Source organism: Macrotis lagotis, chromosome 5 (assembly GCF_037893015.1).
Source record: "Macrotis lagotis isolate mMagLag1 chromosome 5, bilby.v1.9.chrom.fasta, whole genome shotgun sequence".
Classification (NCBI taxonomy): domain Eukaryota; kingdom Metazoa; phylum Chordata; class Mammalia; order Peramelemorphia; family Peramelidae; genus Macrotis; species Macrotis lagotis.
Genome location: NC_133662.1, coordinates 84,466,303 through 84,494,086, shown reverse-complemented (window position 1 = coordinate 84,494,086; position 27,784 = coordinate 84,466,303).

Below are 27,784 nucleotides of genomic sequence, written 5' to 3'. Positions count from 1 at the left end.
GGTGTGCTCTGCCTGGGGAAGTCAACTATTAAGAGAGATAAGATCTGAGGAAACTGGTACAGGACATGCAAGATGAGCTATACCAGGTCTGTAGGAAAGGTGACTGAAATCTAACTCGCTGAAAAAATCTGAGGCAAACATCAGTGCCTCAGGAGACAATTGAATTGTCATGTGAGAGTCTAGAAAGATAGAAGATAGATAGATAGATAGATAGATAGATAGATAGATAGATAGATAGATAGATGATAGATAGATAGACAGATGATATAGATAGATGATAGACACATAGATACAGTAGACAACAGATAGATAGATGATAGATACTTAGAATAGATAGGATGGTAGAACTGATAGATAAATAGATAATGTATATTCACAGAATTCTGTAAAACTTAAAATGTTATATGTGTATTAGCTATGATGATTATAAATATGATGATAATAATCATGATATAGTCAAATTCACACTTATGAAAGAATTTACACTGTGATATCCCCACAAGTCATATCCTAGATCCTTGCTTGAAGACTACTAATAAAAAGTAATCCACTACTTTCCAAGATATGTCATTACAGCCTTGAATAACTCCTGTTGGGAAACTTTTCTTTATATAGAATATAAATCTTCCTCTTTGCAAGATCTGTTCACCTAATTCTGCTGTCTGAGAACAAGCAGAAAACAAACCTACTCCTATTTCCAGATGACAGACCTTTCAATAATTGATAGTAGTAGTCAAGCTAAATCAATATGCATTTATTAAGCACTTCCTCCATGCCAGACATTATTCTTAAGAACTAGAGACTCAAAGAGCAAACAAAAATTCTCTGCTCTCAAGAAGCTCAGTCTGTGAGAAACAACATATAAGCCACTATACACAAAAAGAATATATATATATATATATATATATATATATATACATATATACATATATATATAACACATTTCATATAATCTTGGAGAGAAAATATTAGCATTGAGATGAATTAAGAAAGTAGTTTTGCAAAAGATATGATTTTTACCTAGGATATGAAGAAAGTCAGAGAAGCAAAGAGATGGAAATGAGGGGGAAGAGAATTTCAGGCCTGGGGAAAGGCCAATGAAAATGTATCAAGTTAAGAAAATAGAATGTAATGCATTGGGAACATCAGGGAGGCTTATATCACTGAATTGCAGAGTACTCAGGAACTCCTGAAATCTCTTCTTCAGGCTGTTCCTTCAACAAATTAGTATTTAATATAATATATATAACATATATAATGTATAAGCATGAATAAATATAAATATGCATAATATATAAAATATAAAAATGCATAGATATAAATATTATAAATAAATGTGTAAATTTTATAAATGTTTAAGTATTACAAATATAAGTATTGTAAATAGATAAATATGTATGTGTGTGTGTTTCTATATATATGAAACAGAGGCCCCTCACCATCTTATTATCCCTCTTTGGATGCTCTCCAATTTATGAATTTTCTTCCTAAAGTACTACTACTATTACTATTAGTCCTTCAGTATCAAAGAGGACCACACCAACCAACCAACTGATTGGTGGCATGAGTTGCACGATGACTTTTATCAAAGTGAGAGGCATCCTTCTCCTTTTCCTTTACCAAAATCATTCCACCCCATGACCTGATTGATAGGAAACAGAACCATTGGTGATGGTCTGGTTGCTGTGAGAGTGTCTTGGCCTTAATTGGTTTCACTTTCTCCCACATTAGTACTGGTGCACCATCATTGCTGGACAAGCAACAGCATGTGATATTTGACAACAAAATACAATAATCAGAATATTCCTAACTTCTCTCTTGATGGACCAATTGTCAGTATGGCCTTTCTTTCTAAAATATGGTGCTAAGATCTAAATGTTGCCCTTTCAATATGCTGTGACCAAGTCAAAGTATAGCATCTCTTAATACAATCCAAGATAATATACATTTTTTAGGCTATCACATTATGTTGCTGACTCATATTGCTATACTAGTCACTTAAAATCTTCACATATTTTTCAAATAAACTGCATGTAGAAGGCACCTAATGTTTTTAATTGGTGTCAATAAAGAGAATGCAAGACTATGTAGGATATACTGGGAGTAGGTCTTTCTCTCTCTACTATACTATCATTAGACACCACTGAGAAAAGAAGGATCTGCATTTATTGCCTAATTGCTATCTGGGAGATGAAGAGAGATATTATTGATTTTTCATAACCCACTACATAAAATAATGATTTCATTCCGTTAAGTCTTAAACACTTTAGGAGGTGGCCTTATGTCACTTATTTCATAGCTGAATTACATCATTGCTGTGAGTAGTTCCTCCCCTGGGATCAATTGTAATCTATTCACATTTTCTCATCCTCAAGCACATCGTGTCTCTATACAGGACCAAAATACATCTCTTTGTGTTATTTTAATATTTCACATATACTGGCATATACTATCTCTCTTCTCTTACTGCTCTTACATGATATTTTCCAGTCATAGATATCCTTGTATTACTTGCTATGAGATAACATGAAATAGTGGATGGAAGGAAGGAAAGTTTTAGGAAAAATCTGGATTAAAGTCCTGTCTATGATATATAATAGCTATGTGACTCTAAGAAAATAATTTCAACTTTCTGTGTCCTACGCAACTCTCTAAAATTATAAATTATGGAACAGTTTGATGAATAGATAGGGCAATTATGTGACAGTAGTTAGAGTGCTGGGCCTACAGTTAAGAAGATCTGAGTTCAAACGCTTGCTAGTTGATTGACCCTGGGCAAATCACCTAACCTTTTTTAACTCAATTTACTCATCTGGAAAATGAGTCAGAGACAGAAATGACAATTTCAATATATTTACCCCCCAAAAAAGAGTGAAGGGGGTCTTGAAGTGTAAGACAAGACTGAAAAATGAATAAACAAGAAATGACTAAATGAATGAAACCAATTTGCATTGGTAAAAGGAACTTCCTCACAATGAGTTTGTTAAACCAGTGAAATCATTGGTCCAATACCAGAAGAAAAAATTTACATATATCCTACATCCACACATATACACACATACATACACAAACATATATATATTACATTTAAATATGTATATATCTTTGATAGTGTGCTTTATGCTATTTATGTAATTCTGGCATGCTAGTCATCATTTGAAAAAGCTATAGCTTACTTAAAACCCCCATTTGTCTTTCATCATCTCCTATAATTTTGATTCTTTAGAGATTATACTATCCCTTGATTTTCAGTTTTATTTATCACTGGGAGAATAGTAGTATAAAAGATTTTTTTTGCTTTGCATTAAAAACATTTTTTATATTTATTTGCATTTATATGAGAAGCTCTTAGAGTGCAGAGAGGATGTCTTGTGCTTTGAGATATTTCAAATTGCACCAAATGTAGTGCTTAGAATTTGGCAAAAAGTCAACAAAATTGTTTTTTAATAATAACAATAATAGTAAACAGTATTATGGACTTTGCAATGGAAAATTAGGTGGACAAAATAATCAGTTAGTAGCTATGTAGAAAAGCATATAGATAGATAGATAGATAGATAGATAGATCTCAAAGGTATCTATACTTTAAGATGTTAGTTATTTTTTGTTGTTTTTTGCTTTTGTTGTTTCTTGCAAGGCAATGGGGTTAAGTGACTTGCCCAAGGTCATACAGCTAAGTAATTATCAAGTGTCTGAGGCCAAATTTTAATTCTGGTCCTCCTGACTCCAGAGGCCAGTACTCTATCCACTACTCCACCTAGCTGCCTCAATGTTAATTTTATATAGTAATATAATTCTGGTTTTGGTCTCTATTTTACAAGTGTTAGGAAATGAAGCACATTGCATCTTTATCTGGTTTGCTGCTCCTCACCCTCTTGCTAAGAGATGGAGTAACTCATCTAATTCATAACCAATCACCAATTATTTATTGAAAGATGACTTAGATGTATCACACTGTGAGAGATGTCATACCACTTGCCACTGTCTAAGGTTTAGGCTGCATTTTTTTAATCTTCCTGTTTAATTCTTTAAATCTCAATTTATGTGCTCTATTACCCCAATTACTGTATTATCTTATTGATGTGAAGGTTCCCTCCTACGCTAATGGTGATCCATTGATTCCTCCACATTTTGTGTGACTTTTATCCATGTTTTCTCATAAGTTCACCACGAATTTCCACTTAACAATATGGGAGCTTTGCCTTCACTCTCTTCCTATGTCAAGTAGAACCATCCACAATTTATCCCTCACTTTGATGACATTAACCATAAGTAATATATACCAGTGTTTTACAGAAAAATCAATCAGGTGTTCAACATAATTACCCAATATCTTTATCATAGATTAAGAATTGTAAAAAACTTTAGCAGTTATCTAATTGAAATTCCTCATTTGCAGATGAGGAAAATGATACCCTGAAAAGTTAAATGACCTCTCAAGGTCATTCAGTCAGTGACAGATTTGGAATTCAAATTCAAATCCTTAGAGTTCAGTTCTCCTACTTTATTCTACTATATCATGCTGCCTCATAAAGCTTATTCATTTCTTCCCTTGACCCATGGTCCATTTTATGTTGCCTATTATTCACTGTTGGACTTACATATAATGCAAAATTTCACTAAATTTAAGTTGAACTAGTTTGAAGCTTGTGAGACTTCACCTAGTGCCTGGGCTGAAGTTTATTTTTGCTTAACAATTTTTTAAAATATTTATTTCTCAATAAATTAATAATATGAACAAGAATGAATGGAGAACTATTTTACAATCTTAGGAACTGACAATTTTCTAGCACCAAGTATACTAGGATCATCTATCAATTAGCAATTGAAATAATTATTGTAAAGCAATTATATTAATTTATTGAAGCATGGAGTCTTTAAAAATATTTGATTCATCTTTTTTATTGATTCCTATACATTTCCCCTGCAAACAATCTGTTTGTATACAAAATTTCTCTAATGTCAAAAATTTTAAAAATTGCTTATATAATGATCTATACATACATATATATCTTAATGATCTAAAAATCAAACCTCAAATGAATTTGATTGAATTCAATAAACATTTGTCAAGTGTCTACTGTGTGTAAATTGTCATACGGTATATAATAGTTAATATATAAAGTCAAAAATAAGACACTGTCAAATAAAACTCTGTCCTCACCCCCAATGGGGTTTGCAATGTTTAAAGAGATAAGAAATGTACACAAATAGGCATAATAAAAATTTTAAAGGCAAGAGTGAATAAGGTCCAAATATGATCTTTTAACAAATTTGAGGAGGGATGCTTCAGCATCAACTAGGAGAATAAAAGAGAACTTTATGAATGAGATTGTGCCAGAAGTAGAGGTGAGCCGTAATGAGAAGATCCTTCAATCTGAAAGCATAAGACCTGAGTTCAAATCCCTATCTTTCCACTTTCTATTTGTACAAGTTTGAACAAGTCACAAATTCTCTAGACTTCAGTTTTCTCTTTTGTCAAATGAGGTGGTTGGACTCAACAACTTGCATCTCTGGATCTATTTTAATGGAGAAATTTTTCTTTTGTCAAATTTTGAGTGACATATTAAGCATATCCAGATTAATATAGGGAGATAAATTAGGAGACTATGACAATAATCCAGATGTGAGATGATAAGGATAAAAAAGTAAGTTGGCAACAATGAAAATATAAATGAAGAAGCAGTCGTGAAAGATATTGTGGAGATAAAAGGGATAGAACTTTAAAATGCATTGTCTGATTATAATTCCTTGGAATTGATATCTTCTTCTGCACCTAACACAATACTCTGAAGATAGGAACCACTTAATAAAGGGATGTTGAATGACTGAGTAATAACTTTGGGAGTATTAATCATTTTGTTATTTGCACTCCCCCAGAAATTCAAAATCACAAGCAAATGCCTACCCAAGAGAATGTATTCTCCCATTTCACTCTGAGAGTAACTAGCCCTGTAATTTCAACCCTGATTGCAATTGAATGAAATAGAATGTCAGTCTCTTGTGGATAGGGAATATTTCCATTTCTCTCTATGCATTAACAATACCTAAAAAGCCTTGCACTGTAATAAGTAGTTGTCAAATTGAATTTCAAGGAATTGAACTGAAATGAGTTAAGACAGACAACAATATAACATGATAGATAAAATATTGGACCTAGAATTCAGGGTTCAAATCCTTTCTCAGACTTATTAACTATGTAACCTTGGGGAAAGTCTTTGGACCTCAGTTTTCTCATCTGTAAAATGAGGGGGCTGGATTCAATGGAAATCTGTCATCTCTAAGTCTATAATCCTATAAATTATCAAAACTTGCACATAATTCTTCTAACTTGTTTTGACCTTCCTTTTAGTATTCAAAAAAGAAAATCAGTCACAGAATGTTTTCCCTTCTTGGTGCTGCATATTTTTCCCTCATTTGTTGGCTTGTTTGTTACTTGATCTTTAAAATGTCTCACAGGAGGCTGGTAGACACATGGACTCAAAAAAAATAATTTAAGTATAGAAATCACTTGAATTCAAACTAACTCAGCAGACACAACTTTTCATGTTGGAAGAAAAAATAGAAAGGTGGAGCAGACCTTGCACCTGATGGTCAACAAACTAGCAGTTTGTTGTTCCAGAAGGGAAGGGAATTTCAGTGACAGGGATCCTCAGAAACCTTCTGTGTCTGGTTTCTTGAGATTCAAATATGTCCTTCTACCTACTCCCTAAGCCTCCAGGCTAGAAAGTCATCCAAAAGCCAGCAACCAATCTAAAATAGATTGGCTTCCACCCAAATTTAATGAAACTTCCTTAGAGGAAACTGATTTCCCTCATTATCCTTTATGTAGATAATATGTGGAATTAATTCTCCTTCACTAAGTTATCATTACATCGAGCAGACAAACACAGATAGAATGTTATTAAAAGTAATGGAATGGGTTCATCCACTGTTAACTTTAATGGCTTGTATCCCTCTGATGATCTCAAATGCTCAAGAGAAATAGTGTAGCCTTATGGCCTTCAAAGATTAAAGGTCAGCAGCTTGGGTTTCCCAGTTTTCTGCACAGGAGGAGAAGATTTTTCTCTCCCTACTTCCAACCACTGAAAAAGATCTGAAGGAAACCTGGAGCCCCTTTCAAAGGCTCTGCCTGAGTTCTAAAAACCCTTCACTATCAAGCTAAACTGCATGTGGATCATGTCATGCTGATATATGCAATTAAAATAGTAAATATGGACTCACTGAATATTTAACATTTTATGGGGGCTTTTTTAATAGGAATTATTGTGGGGGGGGTCTGAAATATTTGATTATTGGAAGACAAAGTCAGATAGAGGCAGGATTCCAGTCTTGGAGTCAGGAATCAGTCAAATCAACAATCATTGATTAGATGTCATACTATATGCTTAGTCCTTATCCTTTTGGGAGAAATAGTATGGGAACATATATCTTTGTACAGAGGAGATACAAAATGAATACATGATCATTTGACCAGAGGTTGAGGAAGAACTACTAAATGAAAGGATCAAGAAATTCTTTATATAGGAAGCAGCATGAGTTAACCCTTAAATTTTCAAGATCTTCAGCAGGGAAAAGGGTACATTTTAGGCAATAAGGATGGCTTGTGTTGCAGTTCAGTTATTTTTCAGTCTTGTCTCTTTGTGACACCCATTTGGGATTTTCTTGCCAAAGATACTGCAATGCTTTGCCACTTTCTTCTCTGGCTCATTTTACAAAAGAGGAAAATGATACAAGCAGGGTTAGGTAACTTGTCCAGAGTCACACAGCTAGTAAGTATCTGAGGATGGATTTGAACTTAGGAAAGATGATGAGTCTTCCAGACTCTCTGTGTAGCACTCTACCCACTGTGCCACCTACTTGCCTGGACAGCTTGTACAAAGAAACAAAGGAGAGAGATGGAAACACCATGTGTGAGTAATCTCAGAAGAATCAAAATTGCAGGTGAGCCAATAGGCAATAAAGACTATAAGTGAACTATGTAATTTGTCAGTGTCATAAAAGTAACTCAAATTCACTTGAATGCAAGGACTAAAATAAAGAGGCAGTTAGAGAAAAAAAAAAGCAAATGAGGAATACCAGAACACTGTGCTGGAATTCACAAAATGTTTAAATAACTAGAAAAAGGTATGCAGTGGATAGAATAAATTTTCTTAAGAAATGTTTCCTTGACCAAAACATTCATCCATGCCTATGCATGTTGCCTTCCTTTATTAGAATATAAAGTTCTTGGGGGCAGATACAGTATTCTTTTTTTAAAAAAACTTATGGATTCATTATTTAGCACATAGTAAGCATGACACATAGTAAGTATAATACAAGAATCTTTTCATTCATTCATCATTCATGCATTCATGGAAACACATGAATAAGAATCACATAACATGAGGAGGGCACCTAGGTGGCACAGTAGATAGAGCACTTGTCTTGAAGTCAGAAGGACTGGAAAATCCAGTCTCAGACATTTGATTCTTATCTGGTTACTGGACCAAGATGACTCTGGAGGAGAAAGTGAGGCTGATGACATAGCACAGTACCCCCTCACTCAAATTCAATTCACTTGCTTATCATAGCATCACCTCCATGATGTTGTGATCTTGTTTGAAAAAGAAGGACATATATTTCGTGAAGGGAGCTAGATGGCACAGTGGGTAAAGTACTGATCTTGAAGATAGTAGGACCTGAGTTCAAGTCCAGCCTGACACTGTGTGACCTCAGGCAATACACTTAACCTTGATTACCTCACACCCAGGGCCTCCATCTCTAGTCATCCTGATTCATATCTGGCCACTGGATCCAGATGGATCTGGAGGAAAGTGACTCTAGTGACTTAGCACAGACCCCCTCACTCAAATCCAATTCATGTGCTTGTCATGGCATCACCTCCCTGATGTCATGATCTTCTTCAAGAATGAAGGACAAGGGGCAGCTAGGTGGCATAGTGGATGAAGCACCAGCCTTGGAGTCAGGAGTACCTGAGTTCAAATCCGGTCTCAGACAATAATTACCTATCTGTGTGGCCTTGAGCAAGCCACTTAATCCCATTTGCCTTGCAAAACAAAAACCTAAAAAAATATGAAGGACAAGCATCATCATCATCATCATTAAGATGAGAAGGCATAAATATGCTGCAAGCTGGTGTTCATGGAGGGGGTACCCACATTGTTACATCAAGGATTCAGATTGGTATCAAATATTTTTACCTATTAATCTCAATAGTGGGTAATCGTTTCATTTTTTTCTTTAGAAAGATTTTATTAATTTTGAGTTTTACAATTTTCCCCCTATTTCTTGCTTCCTTCCCCCCACCTCCCACAGAAGGCATTCTATTAGTTTTTACATTGTTTCCATGGTATACATTGATCTCAGTTGAATGTGATGAGAGAGAAATCTTATCCTTAAGGAAGAAAAATAAAGAATGAGAGATCACAAAATTACATAATAAGATAACTTTTTTTTCCCTAAATTGAAGGTAATAGTCTTTGATCTTTGTTCAAACTGCACAATTCTTTATCTGGATACAGATGGTATTCTCCATTGCAAATAGCCCAAAATTGTCCCTGGTTGTTGCACTGAAGGAATGAGCAAATCCATTAAGATTGGTCATCACTCCCCCGTTGCTTTTAGGGTGTACAAAGTTTCTCTGGTTCTGCTCATCTTGATCAGCATCAGTTCATGCAAATCCCTCCAGGCTTCCCTGAATTCCCATCCCTCCTGGTTTTTAATAGAACAATAGGGTTCCATGACATATATATATATATATATATATATATATATATATATATATGTATATATACATGTATATGTATATATACATATATATATATATGTGTGTGTGTGTGTGTGTGTGTGTGTGTGTGTGTGTGTATGTGCCACAGGTTATTAAGACATTCCCCAATTGAAGGACAAATAGGGCTGCTAGGAATATTTTTGTTCAAGTGATGTTTTCACCTTTTTTCATCATCTCTTCAGGGTATATATCCAGTAGTGGTATTCCTAGATCAAAGAGTATGCACATTTTTATACCCTTTGGGCATAATTCCAGATTGTTGTTCAGAAAAGTTGGATGAGTTCACAGATCCAGCCACAATATATTAGTGTCCCAGATTCCCCACATCCCGTCCAATATTGATCATCATCTTTTCTGGTCATATCTGGTCGTGATTGAGAGCAATTTTTCATATGAATATGGATTGCTTTAATTTTTTCATCTGTAAATTGCCTTTGCATATACTTTGACCATTTGTCAATTGGGGAATGGCTTTTTTTTTACAATTTTACTCAGTTCTCTGTACATTTTAGAAATGAGTCCTTTGTCAGAAATACTAGTTGCAAAGATTGTTTCCCAGTTTACTACATTTCTTTTGATCTTAGAGTGGTTTTATCTGTGCAAAAGGTTTTTAATTTAATGTAATCAAAATTGCCTAGTTTGTTTTTAATGAGGTTCTCCATCTCTTTTCCTTAGATCTGACAGATAAACTACTCCTTGATCTTCAAATTTGCTTATAATAATGGTTTTTATGGCTAAATCCAGTATCCATTTTGAGCTTATCTTGGTATAGGGTGAGAGGTGTTGGCCTAATCTAAGTTACTTACATACTAACTTGCAATTTTCCCAACAGATTTATCAAAAAGAGAGTTTTTATTCCAATAGGTGGACTCTTTGGGTTAATCAAACAACAGATTACTATAATCATTTCCTGCTATTGCACCTAGTCTATTTGACTGATCCATCACTCTATTTCTTAGACAATACCAGAGTTTTGATGACTGATGCTTTATAATATAATTTTAGATCTGGTAGGGCTAAGTCACCTCCTTTTACACTCTTATTCATTGAATCCCTGGAAATTCTTGACTTTTTATTTCTCCATATGAATTTACTTACAACTTTTTCTAACTCATTAAAGTATTTTTTTGGAATTTTTATTGGTAGGGCACTAAACAAATAATTTAGTTTTGGTAGAAATGTAATTTTTATTATATTAGCTTAGAATATCCATGAGCAGTTGATGTTTGCCCAGTTATTTAAGTCTGATTTTATTTGTGCAAGAAGTGTTTTGTAATTGTTTTCAAAAAGTTTTTGAGGGGCAGCTAGGTGGTGCAGTGGATAAAGCACCAGCCCTGGAGTCAGGAGTACCTGGGTTCAAATCTGGTCTCAGACACTTAATAATTACCTAGCTGTGTGACTTTTCAATTTTATTAATTTCTCCTTCAAGTTTTAGAATTTCTAATTTTGTATTTAATTGAGGGGGTTAATTTTTTCTCCAATTTTTTTAGTTGTATATTTAGTTCATTGATTTCCTCTTTCTCTAATTTATTCATGTAAGCCTTTAAAAATATAATATATCCCCTGAAAGCTGCCTTAAGAGAATCCCAAAGGTCCTGGTATGTTGTTTCATTATTGTCATTATCTAGGAGGAAATAATTAATACTTTCTATAATTTGTTGTTCCACTCATTTTTTAAAATGAAGTGATTTAGTTTCCAATTAGTTTTTGGTCTGTTATCTCCCTGGTCCAGTATTGCATATGATTTTCGTTGCATTATGATCTGAGAAAGATGCATTCTCTATTTCTGCCTTTCTGCAGTTGATCATTAGGTTTTTATGACCTAGTTCATTGTCAGCTTTTGTGTGACATGTACTGGAGAAAAAAAAGTATATTTCTTTCTGTCCCCATTCAGTTTTCTCCATAATTCTATCATATCTAGCTTTTCTAACAATCTATTTATCTTCTTAACTGCCTTCTTGTTTATTTTATGTTTAGATTTGTCTAAATCCAAGAGTGAGAGGTTGAGGTCTCCCACTAGTAGAGTTTTGCAGTCTATGTTTTTCTGTAGCTCTTTCAACTTATTCTCTAAGAATTTGGATGCTATACTATTGGGTGCATACATATTCAGTATTGAAATTACTTATTGTCTATGGTATCTTTTAGGAGGATGTAGTTTCCTTCCTTATCTGTTTTAAGGCTATCCATTTTTGCAGCTGCTTTGTCCTGCATTTTTCACTTTAGCTGAAGCAAAATGTATTTTGCTCCAACCTTTTACCTTTATATGGATCTCTCTGCTTCAAATGAGTTTCTTGTAAGCAGCATATTGTAGGACTCTGGTTTTTAATCCATTCTGCTATTTGCTTACATTTTAAGAGAGAGTTCATCCCATTCACATTCAAAATTATAATCATCAACTTTTTATTGCCCTCTATGTTATCTTCCCTCTGTTTGTATTTTCCCACTTTTTCCCCCTTTATCCATATTCCCCAGTATTTTGTTTCTGAATACTGCCCCTTCAGTGTGTTTGCCTTTCTATATCAACCCCCTCCCCTTTCTTTCCCCTTTCCCTTTTCTGCTTCTTCCCTCCCTTCCTTCTTTTTGTTACCATTTTTTCTTCCCCACCCCACCCCCTCCCTCCCCTTTTGCCCTTTTAATACTTGAAAAGTAAGATAAATTTCTTAACTTAAGTGAGTATTTGTGTAAATTAACTTTAAGCCCAGTCTGATGAGAGGAAGATTCAGGTGGTTCTCAGCTCCTCCCTTCTTCCCCTCTATACAATAAATCTTTTGTACCTCTTAATATAATGAGATTTACTCCATTCAATCTCCTCTATCCTCCCATTTCCTCACTGCCCCCCCTTTTAAAGGAGGTGTTGTTTTTAAATCATTCTATCTGAGTTACAGAAAAGTCATGAGTGTCCATCACTTCTGGTTAATTATATTCTAATAGCATTACAATTCTCAAGATTTATGAGAATTTTTCTCCCAGGAGGGGATATAGTCAGTTTCATCTTATTGGATAGCAGGGTTTTTTTTCCTTTTCCTTTTCATGTGTCTCTTGAGTCTCCTGTTTGATGCCCAAATTTTCTATTAAGCTCTCGTTTTTTCATCAAGAAATTTTGGAAGTCTTCCATTTCATTAAATGTCCATCTTTTCCCCTGGAAGAGAAGGTTCAGTTTTACTGGGGAGTGGATTCTTGGCTGCTTTCCAAGCTCCCATGTTCTTCAGAATATCTCATTCCAGGCCCTTCAATCCCTTAATGTTGATGTAGCCAGGTCCTGTGTAATCTTTACTGTGGCTCCTTGGTATCTAAATTGTTTCTTTCGGGCTGCTTGCAGGATTTTCTCTTTTAATCTGATAGTTCTGGAATTTGGTCTCAACATTCCTTGGTGTTTTTATTTGAGAATCTCTTTCCAAAGGGATTGCTGCATTCTTTCAATAACTATTTTTATCTTTGGTTCCATGATATCAGGACAATTTTCTATCACTAAATCCTGTAATATTAAGTCCAGGCTTTTTTTCTCTTCAATGTTTTCAGGAAGGCCTATAATTCTCATGTTCTCCCTCCTCAATCTATTCTGATGAGGTATTTTACATTTCTTCTGGGTTTTTTTTTTCAATTTGGTTTTTTTTAACAGACTCTTGCTGTCTCATGAAGTCATTAGTTTCCACAGACTCCATTCTTTGTTTAAGAGAAGAATTTTCTTCATTTCCCTTTTGTAACTCCTTTTCCAATTGGTCAATTCTATTTCTGTAAGAGTTTTCCATTTGACCAATTGAGGTTTTGAAAAAATTGTTTTCTTTTTGCAAGGTGTAGTTTTCTCTTCCAAATTTTCCCAATTGATTTTTAAACCCCTTCCTTATTTCAAGGAAAACTTTCTGTGCTGGAGAGTGGGTTATATTCTCCTCAGAAATTCTAGGTCTCTCTGAGTTAATGTCTTTTCCTTCCAAGAATTTTTCTATGGACCCTCCTTTTCACTGGCCTTTCTTCATTATCCTAAGACCTTGTTTTGGAGAGGGACTGGTTCACAGAGGTTTGGTGTTGGGATCCCTATAGGCTTTACTCACTGAGTGTAATATCTCCAGCTCGCCAGTAGGGGGTGCTCGTTTCTTTCTCTGGAGTGTCTCTGACCTTGATTGAGGCCCTCTCCCTTGGCCTGAAGGGAGTGGTTGAAGTTGTTAAATATTTTTATCTTTGATCAATGGTGGGCTATACCCTGGGTGAGGTAACCATTCTCCCTATTCACAGCTAAGCTGGTTCTGCTGCTGGTCCTTAGCCTGGGACAGAATGTGGACTGTGATTGTGTCTGTTCTGGGAAGAGGCTTCAGCTGAAATGAAGGTCCAGACTCTGCCCATGGATCGATGTCTGCAGCTCTCCCACAGTGGTACTCTCCCTCCAGCCTTGCCTGCAAGCTCCAGCCTCCAACCAATGCCTCTGCTCCCTAGTTGGCCAGAGCCCCTGTAGCCCCACCACTGATGGAACCTGTCTGGTTCTCAAACCCTCAGGTTCCCAAGCTCCTGTCCACCCCACTAATCAGGCTAATCCAAGGATAATCCAGGCTCCCAGTCTTGCCTGGTCCTGCTCTGGCAGAGTCTGCCCTCTGAGCCTGCACTTACCCACCATCTCAGAAGACATATCCTGAGGTAGATGTTCTTCTCCTGGCTTTTCTTTCTTTTGTAGATCAGATTTCTGTTAAGAGGTTTGTTTCATAACATACATGAGGGAAGATCAGGATACCTCTAGCACTGTGCCTGTCTTCTCTCTGCCATCTTGGCCAGAAGAATCTTTTCATTTTAAAAGCCATTGTTTTCAAGTTTACTAAAATAAAACTAAAGCATGCTTTTAGCAACAACTAAAAGGGTTTTTTTGTTGTTGTTGTTTTTAATTCATGGTAATTCAGCTATAATTCAACTTGTAGTGGGGGGGAGGCCTCAGAATTAGGAAGAACTGATTCAAAACTCACTTTTGATTCATACTGGCTATGAGACTCTAGGCAAGGCATTTAGTCTTTTAATGTTCTATATTGCTCTTTTCATTAGAAATTATAGATAATACCAAATTGAACTGTCAGAGTTTTTTTTCCCTTCCATCTGCTATACCACCCAACACAGCAACTAGTCCAGCAACAGTAGGCTGAAGTGAATGGGGCTGGTGACCTTTATTATTCCAGACCCTTTTCTACCCCTGAAATTGGTCCAAGGTTCATTACTGAGGAGTTGTCTTTTTCCTCAATTCAAGAAATTCCAGTGAAATCACAGGTTCAAACATTAATCCTTCTTATTACATCCAGATACACTCCCTTCTTTCTAGTTATTTACTACATTGGACATACATATGTAGCACCCATTTTTGGGTCCATCTTGCAAGGATCCTCCCCACTTCAGAAGAGACACAGATGCCCTCTAACTTCCAACCATCAATCAAGATGACACTTTGAATTGACTACAAAAGTTACAATTTATGGATATATTAAAGTAATAGCCTCTAATCCTTGAGCCTCTTCTTTTCGTCATTCTCAAGGTGTAAGGATACCTTTTTGAACTTTAGAGATTTCAGTAGGAAGATGTCTACCTTACCCTGTGTCGCAAGCCACTAGCTCATGGCTTCCCAGGTAAGTCTATGTCCTTCTATTTCATCTTTCCTTTGGTATCTGTGACAACTTGAAAAACAGATGGTGATTTCACCCTTTCTGGACACCCAAACATTGATAAGACAACAATAGCAGTAGTGTCAGAGGCAGAGGTAGACTGACTACAAGGGAAAGAGTTATCTACAAAGAGAGAAATCTCTGAAAGAAAGAGCCCACTTGGCATTGATCTGGCTGTACTCAGAGGTGACATCTGTAATAACTAATAAGCAGTTCTCACTGAAAAGCTGTCTGCAAATGTCACAACAAACTTGAATAACTAGCCTCTCAGATTACTGAAATCATTCTGAGATTCTTCATTACTTAGCAATCCCTTTCCAGTATAGAAATAAAACTTTCTGTTTTCCAAATTCATGTTTACACTCTAGATTTTTTTTAATTCTTTGCCACCAACTGAGAAGAACCCTTTAGACTAAATAAAAAAAAAAAATAGAATTGGTTCTCAGGAATCTGAGGGCATAATAGCGGATACCTGGGAAGCATCATTTTCCCACTGAGGAGCAACAATCCAACAGCAATGAACCTTGGCCTAATTTCAAGGTATAGTAAAGATTCTGGAATAATAAAGGTCACCAACCCCATTCACATCAGTCTACTATTGCCTGTTGTTTTAGGTGGTACATCAGCTTAGGAGGTAAGAGGTACCTAGATGATGCAATGGATAGAAGGACAGATCTGGAGTAAGGAAGAGTTGAATTTAGATCAAATCTCAGATAATATTTATAACAAGCTATACGACCCTGGGCAGTTACTTAATCTACCACAGTTTCCTCATCTATGAAATGGAAATAATAATACACCTGTCTCCACAGATTGTGAGGATCAAATTAGATATTATAGTTATTCCTTCCACATTATGGAGGTTAAGGATGCTACACCCCTGTAATATGGAAAATCTAATTTTTTTTACTCTCCCTCCATATAGAAAAGAAGCCTGAATTTTTTTCTTTTACTTTTATGAATTTTTATTATAAAATTTGGGTTAAGTATTTGCTTATAGGCTGTGACATCTACTAGTCTCCCAGAAAGTTTTCTCCAATTCCCATTTAATTTATTTTTTTGATCCACAATGGGATGGGGGAAAGTCATAAGGTAATTTATAAAATAAAAGTGTAGTTTAAAGCTCTTGGAAAACTTTAAAGAAATTCATAAATGCTAGAGACACAAATATAACAGAATAATAATAATATACTCATAATAATAGAATTTATCTAAAACTTAAAGGCTTGTAAAGTTATTTCTTCAAAGTAACTGTGTTTTAGGCATCTAACCCCATTTTTCAGCTAAACAAATTGAAAATGCAGAGTTTAAATGGATGAAGTCCAGGTTTTCTTACAAGTCCAATGGTCATTCCTCTATGCAATATTAGCTTCTATCAACAATAAGATATTCATAACAAATTCATTTTAGTCTTAATTACAACTTGAGTTTATAATACTCAATTTCACAGATCACATCTTATAGTACAAGGTAACTTGATTTTAAGACTGTGGGAAAAGTAAATACAATCAGCAGCAATAGTAATAATCTGCCTCAGCTGATTCATCGCAATAGATCACTCTAAAATTGAATGTTCAATCATAATCTTTTGACCATCAAACAATAATTGTGTAGCCCTTATAATTTATTCTAATTCAAGAAGAAGCAAAAAAAAAATAGAATTGGTTCTCAGGAATCTGAGGGCGAAATAGTGGAAACCTGGGAAGCATCATTTTCCACTAAGGAGAAAGGGTCTGGATTTAGGAAGAGTTGAATTTAGATCTAATCTCAGATAATATTCATAACAAGCTATATGACCCTTAATCACTTAATCTCTGTCTACCTCAGTTTCCTCATCTATGAAATGGAAATGAGAAGGAACAAATTAGATAACATAGTTAGTTATTCCTTCCACATTATGGAGGTTAAAGATACTGCACCCACCCCTGGGCAGCAGCACAATATAGCTGGCAGAAAGTTGGTCTAAGAATCAGAAAGACCTGGGTTCAAGTGTTGCTTCTGACTCAATGAATCCTTTAAACTATCAGGCAAATCTCTAAGTCTCCAAATTTCAAAGTAGATGCTGATCTGGCTCAGAGGAAATTTCATTATTAGGAATTCTCTACACAATTGAAATCACAGATCCATTTTAAAAAATAGGGAAATCATGATGTCTTATTTGAGAATTCAGGGGTAAGACACTATGAAGACATTGTATAACACAGTCTAAGAAAGAGAGCTGCCTCCCCAACACCAACAAGGATCTCTTTCCCTCTGTGCATGTGTTCAAGTGTGTGTGTGTGTGTGTGTGTGTGTGTGTGTCTGTCTGTCTGTCCATCTTTCTGTCTGTCTCTATCTCTCTCTCCTTGCCTAGGATCACACAATTAGTAAGTGTCTAAGGCCCAATCTTAACTCAGTCTCCTGACTCTAATACTGGTGTTCTATCTACTTCACCATTTAGTTGACCCAAGGATCCCTTAACACAGTAGTGTCATGAATTACTGATAAGAATCTATTACATCCCTTTTTGGCTCTAACTCCAAAGACACAATGCTCCAAATAATGACAAAATATCAGAAATAGTCCAAATTCAATTCAATATTTATTATCCCTTAGACACCTATGGATGCAGTTACCCCAGGGATGGAATGAATAAGTTTAATGAAGCAATCCTATAGACTAACTGTACCATTCAAAAATTTCCTCACATGGAAATATAATCCCAAAAGGGTTATTGTAGGAGCAGCCTGTAGGTCCAAGCTAAAGCTGGCCAGAGCCATGTTGTTGCTGAAGGGATTTGTGGTAACCAAATAAAGATAGAGATCACAGGTTAATGAAAAATGAACCAATTCTCATGCTCCCTGGGATTTTAAAACTGCTCGGGATTAATTGTACAATATTGCAAAGTAAACAGGTTAAAACTCCTAGAAAAACAGCAAGCAGGAGTCTTCTGGGTGGAGCCAAGATGGCTGCATGGAGCTTTTCTCTACCAAAGATAAATGAAGTTTCTACTCTGATATTCACACTATGAATTCCACCAAGAAAAAGCGAAGATTCAAAGAATTTTTAAACTAGAGACATCGTGGAGGATCTTCTGTGAAAATATGTCTCTGTGGGGGAAAAGGGAAAGTAAAGTCCAGAAGGTGGGAAAACAAGAAAGTTAGCAGGAGGCTTTTAGCCACAGTACAATCCAGGTCCCAACAGTTTAACAGTGGCAGAGGTCCCAGCAGCTAAATAGCAAGCCAGCATGGAAGATCCCAACCCCAAACAAAGTCTGAACCCTGAGAATACTGGGGTAAAAGACAGGACTGGGCTGGGAAGAAACCACTACTAATTAAAAACCTGGACATAAAGGAGGGGGAAAAACCTCATCAAAGGCAAGTCCTGCACTGCATAGGCAGCATCTCGGCCAACAAAATTCAGGAAGTGCTTTGAGGATAAGCTCAGTGAAGTCTGAATGAGAGTGAGAGAGAAAGGACAGTCACAAGGGCTGCTGGCTTAGTCAGGCCACATGGCATGGTGCTCCAGAGGCCTAAGTTTGGGACCATGGGCCCTAAGAAAGAGAATGAGAGAAAGTCATCCTACAGGGTGGAAGATAGAGTCAAGAAGCAAAAAAGGGCAGCGCTTCTTAAATAAACTTCTGCAGGGGGTTGGACAAAGAATGGCACTTAGGGAGTGGTCTAGCACCTGGGCCAGGTATCCTCCAATGGCAATGGTCCATTCTGTACCAAAGTACATGACCTATAAGTTCAACATGTCATTTCTTGTCACACCAGAGTCAAGGTCAGATTAACTGGGAACTGGAAACTGGGTGAAGGAGAAATGAGAAGGGGGTACAAATTTTACATTTAACAATGAAACAATAAAAATCAGCTTACAACTCAGGAACAGAAAGAGCATTAACAAAATTTAACAGCATTCTATATTCATAATTCTAGGCATCATTGCTAGGGATCTTTTTCTTTACTATCATTTCATTTTCTTCCTTCTTTAGTTTTCTTTTTCTACTTTCATGTCTCTATCCTTTTTTTCCACCCATTTGACTCCAGTAGCTATAGATGTTGAGTATGAGAACACTGGAGGCTGGGAAATTATTAAAATCAGGTTCCTAAAATAATCTTAACCATTTGTAAATTCTGAATTAAAAAAAAATCACCAAATCTCTTTTTTTTGTTGTTGTTAGCTATATGGAAAATTTTAACCAAGTTTAATCTACTAGACAGAAATCAGAGATAAAGTGACTGCTGACTGTTTTTCTAAACAAATAGATACCAGAACTTTATTCCTTACTTCCAAAAAAATAAAAAGACAGAGAAAAGATCCAGAATAGGATGAGGATAACCTTTTAATAAAAAAAATTGTTCATTATCATTTTTGTATCTTCTTTCTCTTCTTGGAGATAGTATCATATAGTGGGAAATCAGAGCAGGAATCAATACTGCAAGTTCAAATTCCATTTCTCCAACCTGGTGCTTAGGCTAGTCATTAAACCTCTCTAGACATCACTTCTTCATTTGTAAAATGAGAGGGAGTTAGACTTGATGGTCTCTAAGGTCCAATTCAGATCTAAATTTATGATCCTATGCTCTTCTCTGTCCTCTATATCCTTAGTCAAATTCAACACTTCAGCATGTAGTGGTCATAGATGTCTTTGCTTTTACACATAACTTTATTGTATATCTTTTACCAGATATGTGTCAGAGGTGAAATTTGTTACCACCAAAGTGGTATTAATTCAGGGATTCTGGAAAAATCCTTTGAAAATTTTTCATTCTTGAGCTATCTTGTCCATACTTGAGATTTCCCAGATAAAATTCATTCCTTCATTTTATTTCTCTCTGATCCCTGGTTGCCTCACCAAAAACACTCTGCTGTGCCTAAATACACAGACCATACTTTATGTTTAACATTTTTGTTGCCCATTCAAATACAAAATCAAAAACCCTAGGGGACAGAATATGGAAAGTCTTATCAGTCATTTATTCCTTATTAGTATTACTAACCATATACATCCAACCTTATCTTCTTTGATCTCTAAAACAGCCCTATCTTTCAGTGAAAAAACTAGGTCTCACATAAGTAAATTTGCCTAAAGTCATACAATTGATAAGTATCAAGATTTGCATAAGCCTTCTGACTTGAAATTCAGTGTGCTTTCTCCTGTATCATACTGCTTCTCTATTAAATAATAAATAATCATAATAAGTATTTCAGCCTCAATAAAGCTGTACCTCTGTGCCTCCTCTGGGCATGAAGATAGCCTTAGATTCCCAAAGAGTATTTTAGTAGAATTTAAGCTCTAGGTGATTCTTCCATTCCAGAAAATGATTGAATATGATTCCAGTGACAGATTGTTCTCGCTGTCTGCTTGATCTATTAAACAGAGACATTCACTTCCAGCAGTTTGGCCACTAAATGATCAGTTTCCTTGACTATGGAGACCCATCATACTAAGGGAAAAAAGGGGGAAATGACTGCTTAGGTCCAATGAGTTGAATGTAGAATTGAAGAAGAGAAAAGGAAAGCACTTGGTAGTATTTGGGAAACTGAACAGTACTTATAATTGTAAAACCCATTTTGTTCATTTAAATATCATTTGCTACATGGTTTTAGTCTTCAAAAGAACCAAAGTTGTCAGTGGCCCAAAAAGCAAAGGATTTTTAACAGATAAAACACAGAGAAAAAGTTGAAGTAGAAAAAGGGAGAACCCAGTGGATATAATTTGGCAGGAGGAAAAATGATTGAGAATAAATGGACAGATAAATAATCTTAGGGTAGCTAAAGAATGAACAGCTAAGTGGAATAGTGGATAGAGTTTCATTTTTCAGGAAAATCTGACACTAGCTATGTGACTCAGAGCAAGTTGTTTAATTCTGTTTGCCTCTTCTATAAAATGAACTTAGAGAGGAAAATGTAAATAATTTTTAAATAAATTTAACTGGTTGCAATGATGCTCACTGTCAAGGATTCTTTTTATTTGTTTCTTTGCCAAAAAGATTTAAATTTTTTTAAAAAAGATAAATCATTTAGGTAGAGTTGGAGATGTGGATAATAACCTATTATATATCAAAATAGTTATATACAAAAACTTTCATTTATGCCAATTATGGAATGAAGGAATACAGTGAAATGCAGAATTTGAAATGGAAGACAGTGCAGGGGAAAACACAAAGGAAAATAGACTTTGATGGATGTTTTAGAAGGGAGGTTGGGAGTAAGCTAGTAAGGCAACCTTCACCTCCTTAACTCACCCTCTAGTCTGAGTTTTAATAAATCAATTAAAATTCCACTTATGTACAATAGTCATTGGCTTTGAAATATTACCACTACTAAAGTTTGCCTCCAGCACCTTTAAATGTTACAACAGAAGGTCAACAGTTTGGATGTCTATAGGATCTTTTTTTCATAGTCACCTTTCAATTAAAGCAGTTGGGAGTTGCTATTAAAATGTTTTTTTGTTCTTTAAGAGGTCTGATAGCTATAATGAGTCAGTTCCCAAAATAAAACAAATTTCAGCCCACATGAATTTCTTGTACCTTTAGATATGGTTTGATCAGCTCCCTTTCCAAGGGGGCCCAACTTTTTAGTTTTGAGTTATGAGATTTTAATTTTTTTTAAAGTTTTCAAGACCTGAACATGGAAGCAGAAGATCAGGGTTCCAATTTCAGAACTTTTACTGGCTATATGATCTTAGGCAATTAATTTAGCACCTACATGGGATAAATTATACTGACTCTACCAGTGTTTTTTGTGAGGACCTAATGAGGCACAATATCTAAAGCACATTGCAAACCATATCTCATAATATGAACATCAGTGATTATTATTTCAAAGATTTAATGCTAAAATTTTCAAGATACTTATTCACAACAATATACATAATATTATGAAATCCTTATCTCACTGACATGATCGAATGCATATAGATAGAGCGAAGAACCTGGAATTAGGGAGAGCTGGGTTCAAATTCTACTTCACATCCTATTTCTATAAGCTTCAGTTTCCTTTTCTGTAAAAATATAAATATATCCAAGCCTTGATTAATGCAAATAATTAATCCCCTGTAGAGTTGTCATTTGAATTTGTACCACCATATTTACATTGAACAGCAACCAATTACCATATTCTACATAATTATTACTTCAAATAGTGCTAATTAGAACTTGTGCAACCTTCTCAGGGGACATATTATTTGCACTATAAAGGACTTAACTGTAATTTTAATACCTAGATCAGAGGGTTGATACGAGGATCACCTGAGATGATGTTTGTAAAACTCTGCCCTCAATGCCTGGCATATACGGAAATTTAGTAATCACATAATATCACTTACTTGATGGTTAAGATAGTTTCAATTTTGTATCTGAATTCTAAGGTTTAGCATAGTGTCTAGCAAGTATTTAATAAATATTGATTGATTAAAAAATAATCATTGATTGTTAATTGATTTTCAAATTACTTTAAAAATCTTACAAATATAAAAACTATATAAATATATAGTAAATAAATATATCAACTATAATTCATCATTATATATGTCATACATATATATCATCTAAATATAAATAAATATTGTTTATTTTTTTCTATTTAGTCCACAGTTCCTTAAAAAGATGTTAATTTTAGAAACTGGCTCATTGATATCTATAAAGTGAATAACTGAGATGATTCAGGGAACTTGATTGCCAAGGAATTAATGCCCCAACTGCAAGTTGTTATCCTATATATTTGAAATCTTCATCTTTCTTTAAAGAAAGAAAAACAAAAACTCCCTGACATTCAGGGTTCACCATCCTGCTCCCTTTTTAAGTTGGTAATTATAGAAATGGCCTCACCTTCAGGTATGTCTAGGGAATTAATGACCAGCTGGGGTTAATGACCCACATAAGAGCCATGCCCCATCAACACCACCCAACTAGTCATTAATCCCCAGGAAATGCTCAGTAACTCAATTGTTATGGCTTAATTTAGACTCCCTTCATTTTCATTAAGTCTTAAAAATCTTGCAGCAGTCACCATGAAGCTTTGTGTTTTATGAGTCTGTGTCCAAACAGTTGAGCAAGAGTGGTTTTCTCAGCTACTGATCAACTAAAACAAAAATGTACTTTATCAAAAGCTGCTTTAAAAGTCATTGAACATCCCCACACATTTCAATCTTTTTGTAAATTGAATTTTACAGTCAAAGATAATCTCACCCCACCAACTAACTATAAACATTTCATTTATTTTCATTAGCTTCTTTCACAAGCCAAAATACAAAAGAAAGAAAAAGTTTTATAAACATAATTAATGTTCTTTAAAAAAATCTCAAGAGGTAGCTTTAGGAAATAGTGAAGAGAGGACTAGCTTTGGAATCAGAAAGATTCAATTTCTACCTCTAACATGATTTATTAATATGACCCTAGCAAGAAATTTAAGCTTTCATTTCCATAGGCAACTCTTTAATATTACAAATTTGAAACATTTCCTAATTTTCATTGACAGAAATAATTTCTTTCCCAGGAATTTCTTATACCAATGAAATCACAAATATATGAACACATATTTGTATATTGGTAAATTTATATATGCATATGTGCTTTACACACACACACACACACACACATTTATAAGAGGTGTCTAGGTGATATAGTGGATAAAGCACTAGGCCTGGAGTCTTACTGAGTTCAAATACAGTCTTTAGATACTTACTCACTGTATGATCCTGGGCAAGTCACATAACCTAAGTTTCCTCATCTGTAGAATGAACTGGGGAAAAAATGGCAAATTACTCCAATATCTTTGGCAAGAAAACCTCGAATGGAATTATGAAGCATTGGACTCAAATGAAAAACAGTTGAACAACAACATGTTTCAATGTATAAATGTTTGTGTGTAGATGTGTACATAGTGTATAGAGCACATGTATATATATATATATATATATATATAAAACTATAGTATATGATTATGTATACTCCCATATATTTACTGTATTTATCACCTATATAGTTCTAACAAAAATGAGTTACTGAAATATATAATCAATAGAGGGTTACCATGAAGAAGCATAGACTTGGAGTTAGGAATTCAAGGACTGCCTTGTATATAAATATATATATATATATATATATAATATATGGAACATTATAACTTGGCTACTCAATGCCCTATAGAAGTCACAAATAAACAGCTGATCTACTTCAGTGTGGAGGGGGTTCCATAAAAAAGGATTCCCCTATAGCAAGTAAATCACAGGTATACACATACACATTCACACATACAAAGTTATCTCAAACCCTTAAGACTAACTGCCCATCACTTTCATATATTCTACTGCCTTTACAGATGTTGCCTTGCTTACTATCTTTATCTCTAAAACCTACACTTCATTCACAGAAAAATGAAGCTTCAGTGTCCCTGTTCTTGGTTCATTTCCCTTATTCCCTGGAAGCATGCTATAGCAACAGGGCTATGAGAAGTGATACTTAAGGACAGGAGAGGTAAGAAGGAATTTGAGAGGTTTCACTAATATGTGAGATGTCTTTCTCTACCAAATTTCATGCTGGGATGAAAATAAGATCCTTATGGCAAGATCAAGATTTACATTTTAGGCTTTAACAACCCATTGCTATAGAATATTTACAAAAACCTAAGAATAGAACATGGGTAAAGTCTCCATTATGTGATTTTATGTGACAACACAACATAAGTTATAACTGGAGAAGCACAACTAGAAATTAACTCTGAAACATGTTATTATTACAAAATATGTAATTCAATCTACTTGGGACAAACAACTAAAGACCCAAAATCAAGTACCATGAAATCTATTTGTAATACTAGCACTAGGGGACAGAACTAACAAAGTAGCTAAATAGGTGTAGTTTTTCTGCCTACTGTGCCTCAGGACAGGTGCTTTGAGCTAGGGTAGCTCCACTCCTGCTGAAAAACAGAAAATTTGGATATTAGACTTGGATTAGATTTTGATATCAGTTCTAGAGTTACTCAGTTACTCATTTAGAAACTGAAAAGTTTGTTCTGGCTGGAGTAGATTTCTTAGATCCTTCCAAGTTCTAACATTCTAAGAGAGATGCTAAACTGTAGAAATCAATCATTCATTCATTCATTCAATCATCTGGCATATATTAAGTTGCTATTAATGCAGGGAATTGTGGACATGGAGGATGTTGCGATTGGAAACAAATTCTGTAGGAGGAAAAATATTGTCTGTGCCTGTCTGGGGAAGTTCCTGTTGTTCAAAGTAACCCCATAGTTGAATGAGAATTTCTCAAGATGGGAGTGACCTTGGCTAATTCCCCTTCATCCAGTCTACCTGACCTTGGCCATTGATGGCTCAAGCTAGCAATGGAGTGACAATAAATGATGTGTGGGACTCAGAGGCCATGCGCCTCTAAGGAAATACCTACACAAAGTTTGTCTATTGGAGAATACCTGGAGCCAGACAGGCATTTAAGTCCACCTGAAGAGAAGCTGGCTAGCTTCTTTTATTTACTATTATTCTACTATTTAACCTGTCTTCAAGCTGCTTGCTGTTTCTCCAGGAGGAAAAAGATTTTATCTTTATATTTTACAGTCAGTCTTGTATAATAAATCCTGAGCTGTTTTAAAATTCCAGGGCTGTATGTGGAATCTTTCACTTTCAAGGTTTTTTGATCTTCAATTGGTGACACCAACCCACAGCAACAGTGTGGTTTCCACAGGGATTGAGAGTTTTTGAGATCTCTGTGGAGGATGTGAATTGATTGGGCTTGCTAAAGTGAAATTGAAAGTTGCTAGAAGTTTCTATTGGAGGTTAGGATTCATTTTCCAAGGAAATGATACTCAACTGGGCTCAAGTCTGGACTTAACACTTCCTTCTCCTCTTTCCTTCCCTCACTTATTTGATGTATGGCACAGTGTTAAGTTCCCTGCATTCCTGTCCCTCATGCCTCATTCCTCATTAGAGAATTTAGAAAGTAGCATTATTTCACTGATACAGAATATGCTATCTTCCTCTAGGAAACTAAAGAACCTATCCCCTAATAGTATGGGAAATATCGGATGGAGAAATATGTTTTATAGCTATTAATCTGTCCCCTCTGCACTGACCTGCATTGACCTGCACTAACATTGAGTGCAACCCCTTCCTCCTATCCCATTGTCCAAACTATGAAAAGAGGATAATGAATTTTTAGGAAAGTACCTAGCCCCTTCCTGGCAAGGATTTAGTAAATTCCAGCCCCCAGGCAAAAGACTAGCCCCTATCAATAGGGACTTACTTGAAGGGATTAAGTCTTTGAGTTACCTACCAACACTACCTCCATGCTGCTCTCAGAGCTACCTGCCCCTACCTACCTCTCCCTAAAGTCTTCCTTAAAAACTTGCTCACTCCTCAATTGACTTGTCTTCTTGTGAAACTAGCCTACTCTGGTGAGAGCATGATCTCTCACTCTATGCCCTTCTTTACTGCTTATAAATTGATGGCTCCCCTTCCTTTGGTGGGCAGCATGTGCTGGGAAGTGTGATCCCTCAAACTCTCTCATTCTCTTCTCCATGCTGCTGGACCCATGTAGTTCCAGGTCCATGTGGCTGAATCCATGATTGATCTCAGTCCAACCACAGTCTCATGGCTGTTTCCCTTTCTTAACTTGTCTTTGTTATTCTCTCCCAGCCAAGATTGTAACTGTCTCTTCTTTGCTTAAACTTACTATCTTTTTAAAAACTCACTTTCTTTATCCTGTTAAAAAAAAAACCTAACCTGTGAATGTTTTTGTAGAATTTGTGAACTTTTTCAGCAACCTGTGAATTTATATCTATGCCTTTTCTTACCTTCCTGAGAGTCTAGTGATTTTGTCACCCAAAACAAATCCACATATATCTTTAAGCCCCATTCCTCTGAAGCCTGTTTTCCCCAACTTCACCCTGACTGCTCCTTATGATAATAAAACTCTCACCTTTGAAGAAGAGGGAGGGTTAGAGGAAAATTTTCAACCTTCCCAAGTCTTCTCAACAATAGCAGAATCATTGACTGCAAAGGGAAGTACAAATGAAAGGAGAGGGACAGAAACAAAGAGAGAGAGAGAGGAAACATGTTTGATTCAAACAACAACTATTGCACTGATTTTTTAATGCTATCAAATATATTTGCATTTCCTCAATATTAAACTAACAGTTTGAAAACATTTTTTTTCTTATTCTCATCCTTTCTTTTTCTCCTTTTTTCTTACTCCTTTGACAGAGAAAGGAGGGGGATGATATAACAATATTTTGCTAAGAGATAAAGAAACCTATCAGGTTAAAAGGATAGTTTTTTTTTAAAGAATAAATAACGAGGGGCAACTAGGTGGCATAGTAAATAGAGCACTGAACCTGGAATCAGGAAGGCCTGACTTGAATGAAAAAC